Below are 5,004 nucleotides of genomic sequence, written 5' to 3' on the forward strand. Positions count from 1 at the left end.
TAGGCGGGGTACGAGTACAGACCATTTGGTGCTCATGCTTACTATCTAAACATGTAATGGGTGTAAAGGCAACAAAAATGGCTCAATCAACGGACATCACTTTCTGGTCATATACCCAAGTGGACTGAAAAATGGAAATAAAGCAAAACCTAAAGTTGTCATCCTACTTACTCTTCTTATGATAGGCATTCAAATAACTGCCAGAAAACACCGTACACCCTCCTCACACCTAACTTCAACATTAACACCCTTCTGACAGCCACCACCCAGTACTCTACTGTCCACCTTGATGGCTGGTTCTAACGAAAGCGCTGACGACGATGACATGACTGCTGGAGATCACACTCGTCATCGGTGGGTTATCGTGCAACGGTAATCAGCCTGCATTTACTCGTTTAATGAATGTGAGGGTTACTAAGTGGTCATGAGTCTTCTGCTAAGCACTATTTTTTGTCTCTTCAGTGCAATGCAGAATAGACTTTGCTCAACATCCGTCTAGGAATGAATACCGGAATTTAGGCACGGTTGCAGCAACATACTGTAATTCAAAGCCTTTCAATTGAATTTTATGGATCTTAGTCAGTCTTCACCCTTCATCTTTTGAAGAAGTTTATTCCCAGTGAATCTTTACTGCCTGATCTGTCGAAGAAGACAAGCTCATTGTCCAAAGCCTTTACCCGAAAGCCCATCACAAGGGAATAACACTAATCAATTGCAGCTCATTGGATTATTGTTGCGACTACACATTACTACCGGAAACAAATCAGACGTGAAGTGGTCTCTCACTTCACAAAAATCCATGTAATGTTAATGCAAATCATGATTGTAGACCTACTTATCTGAACTGCAGAAGTGAACGCCGCGTTTAAGTGCTGTCGCTTCATCCAAGTGATTCGTCTCACCTGGTGTATAGCAACGTATTCTTCGCAACCATTCATTACAATGGCCTACAGTGGTGCGTGGCAGGTGGAGTAAACTCACTGCATTGAATGATTTGCTACACTGCCGTCACAATTGCTTTAAACACAGTCTTCTAACACTTTCATTCATCTGGAAGTTTTTGAAGCTTGGAACACGCAATCTCTCTCTCTCTCACCATTTCTCGCCCATACTTCCTCCTCCCGTCAATCGTGGGATCAGTCAATTGTCTAGTATGCCTAGCATTCACCAGTCCTTCAAGCAACCCACTCTATGCTACTGGCATTTATTCCACTGATAAGTGATGGTTAAGTAAAGGAAGCACCTTGGGTTCTCAGTGGAATTGGAATCTGAAGGAACAAGGTAATTGCGATGGCAAATCTGCATTTGCCATGGTGGTTGACAGGTGATTTCTGATGCCCCATGTTCAATGTGTGAGGTGTGGTGCAAATGCGTCTTGGACATATGTATCTACAGACAGTTCCGCATGTATATTTAGGTGCTGTGGTAATAGGCTTTGTGGACACCGTTGATGCTTCAAAAGGCACCCGTTCTCGCCTTTCCAAACCATATTACGATATCTGTTGGCAGCGTAGCTGCTGCTAGGCTGCTTATTGACCTAATCTCTGCCTTCGAAGTGTTTCTTCTTCTTTAATTGTTTATTTTAGGATTCAGTGATTTTTCATTTTTTGGAATATTGATAGCCATATACATCATACCAACCTCTGTTATTACGAGTGGCTATCGTATCTGCCAAAGCAGGTATCATCATTTACACATCCAGCCATTTGGGCAACTGTAGACAGGCAGCAAGACTTAACAGCCCAGCCTACAATTTCATACGCCTTTAGATGCATGGCCGTAAGACTTCCTTCATGCATCCACACTAGTTGCGTCCCATTTTCTCACTCGACATGAATTAGTAGAAGTCGCAACGAGAATGGAGTGACAATCCTCGGACTCCAAGCTGGAGCAAATGTATGCTGAGAATGCGGAATCACTGATTGTCTAAATATTTTATTGGGAATATTCCAGATATCTAACTTGCCATCAATGGAAGTCGTATAGAAGAAAGGGAAAATATGTCGAATGAAGTTCGGAAGTGCAAGTGTTTTACCGATTGCCAGTATTTGGTGTTAATTGAAATTACTAACGAGGTACAAATTTCTCCTCTTCGTCCATTGCATATCCTTTTTGATCAACGTTTAGGTCTTTTTGCTCTATTCCTTCATTCCATAAGCACAACCTATACATTCATCGTTTTTATGCAAAGGCAATAAAATTTAACCAATGCACATGGCAAGTGCGCAGCCATACGCTGCGTCATGCTACTGAATTAACTCCAGTGCAAGCGGTTTATCCGAGCACGTTTTATGGTGTCGATGGTGAGCCTGAAGGTAACATCGTTTACGAGACAGAACAACAGGCTACTGGATGTAGGAGTAAATCAAGACCGAGAGATGGAGCGCAGTCAATGGGAAAGAAGTTGGGAGGGGAGAGCTAGAATTGTTTACTCAACTCTGGAATTAAAATAAAGTACATCCGCATGAACTGAGACAAGAAGTTTTGCCAAATTCCTTATATACTTTGCGTGCGACCAATCCACAAGCCCATTTTGTTTTATTTCCCATATCTGCTTGATGGGGCCGACCCATTACTCCATGACACTTCCCCCATTATCCTTTCAGCACCTAGTCGTTTTCCTGCATTGCGTAACCTCGTAGCAGTGGCTCAGAGAACCGCTGGGATGCGTCGATGGTGCATGCTAATCAGGACTTCTCTCAGACCAAGCTGTATGCAAGATAATCATACGGAGAAGCAATCGGGGTTGATCTATGCCAAGTGGTAATTAGTGGCCTGCATTATTAACGCTCACCAGTAACGAATCCCCTATGGAAGAAGTGCTAGTAGGGTCAATGATGGTAAGTGATACTGCTGATCAGGCTATTTGCACCCCAATGTATCGAGTGGTGTGCGAATATTCCGTTTCAGAATTTTCGCAGTGACTGGGATTGCGTCAAAACATGATTTAGATGAGTAGGCCGCATGCGTTATTGCTCTTTCCATTTGGGAGTCGTCGTTCCAACATTTCTTGAGCTTTTGCCCTTCCCCAACGTAGCTGGAGTTCTGAGAAGCATCTACTTATTGGGATTAATTATCAGCTACTGGTGATGGCTTGCCATCCTATCGAGATATACAATTTGCTGATCCCAGTCTGCAGCACAAATTTAGGGTGAACAAAGAGTGTGGACGGTAAGGGCATGCTTACGGCCTTCTGATAAAATGCTCAAAAGAAAATGTTAGCTTAAGGCACCACATTTACTTGAGGTTTTATTGCTCTCAATGCTATAGCATATTTAGGGGGTCAAATGGAGCCTCCGACAAAGCTGCCGTCTTCACAATGAGACGACGTGTTCGAAAGGCACGAGCATCAGGTGGATTTGGTAGGTGATCTGCCATGCCATTACCGATCTTCCCCCCAATTAGTACTACATGTAACTGCCACATGACATACATGGACACCAACAAACATTCTCCATTAGGTGCTTCGGAGTGCCTGAGAACGTTCAAAGAGAAAATTCATATGGTAGTTCATAAGTGCCAAAATTGGCGTAGAGGTGAATAGTGACACCTCTTTTCACAACAAATCTGCAAGGACATGTGCACTTTTGAGTTCACTTCAACTTTATGCAGAATACTGTTACCTGCACGAGTGATAAATTGCGAATGAATTCGCTGTCATGCCATCTGCTCTGTCAGTGAAGGGTGTAGGGAATCGTAACTAGGTGCCAGCATACGTCAGCCTATCTGGCTTGCTAGTTGGTAATGTCACTGCATGAGGCGGCTACCGATTATTCGTGCTGCATGTAATTATTTCAGTGCTATATGTGTACAAAGAATGGGGCCCTGCAGCGCAGCTCCCATTGTCCTATGAGGCAGTGATGACAACAACAAGAACAACCAAAAAACCCAGGAGTGACTGATCAAGTGGCGAGAGCGAGGCTTGATGGGAGAGGAGACTGCAACAGACCGGATTTCGGATTGATTGCATATTTGACTGAGGCTGTCTTTTCAGGCTTCTGTACGCGCACTGGTGATGTGGACTCCACATGCATGAGTCGGCTGTTGATTAGGTCTCTGTAGCATATCATGGCAGTTCCCTTGCCTTCCATTCTCTTCTCCCTTCATTCCTTCTGTGTGACAGTTATAAGCTCATCAAGGAATGATGTCTTTTGCAGCTGAAAGACCAACTTAACTAGCATGCATAAAAGAATAGGTTTTGAGCTGCTAGTTGCACAAAAACAAAATATATTCTCTCTCTCCAAATGTCCTTAGTCAAATAACTATTCATTAAAATTCGATGAATGATAGGTTGATTTTACCTACTTTTAAGACACAAGCTAAGACAGTTGTTGTTCCTGTGGTTCTCATCAATATCTCACTTTGACATTAAGGCACTTCAGAATATGCGTGGAATTTTTTTTCCTCACACCTCTGATAGGACATGGATGTGATTTGGATTTCTAAAGAAACTTGAAGGTTCGCCACCCACAATTGTAAGCTGACCCTTAAAAGTAAGGGAGATGAGGAAGCCTTTGAGGGTCCAGTTATCATGACCCTGCATTTAGCTCTGTTTGACGCAGTTATTGCAGTGAGGTAAAATCCTTACTTTAAATTACGTCAACATTAGCATATTCAATGCTGTCCTGCCGCAGACGACCCCCATCGAAATATGAATTCGTGGCGGCAGGATTTGGTGGCATAGGGTACAACACAACGGATATGCAAGAATATTGCATCGCATTCTCGACCACCGTAGACTGATTATACTCATAATTGAAGTGCTTTACAAGCACGACATTCATTCACTATACAACCTGCCAATGCATCACGAGGGGCTGATCTGGATACTAATTGCTGACAACCCGATCCAGGCTCTGTCACCCATCATTGTGCTAGTCTTTGGGAAGATCTTGACAACAATAAACTTGAACACTAATTTCTACTTGTCATCACCTCGGGGATATTGGTCGTTCTCGAGTAAATATTACTGCAATATTGGTCGTTCTTGAGTAAATGTTACTG

This window comes from Echinococcus granulosus (genome assembly GCF_000524195.1).
Source record: "Echinococcus granulosus chromosome Unknown EG_S00022, whole genome shotgun sequence".
Lineage (NCBI taxonomy): Eukaryota > Metazoa > Platyhelminthes > Cestoda > Cyclophyllidea > Taeniidae > Echinococcus > Echinococcus granulosus.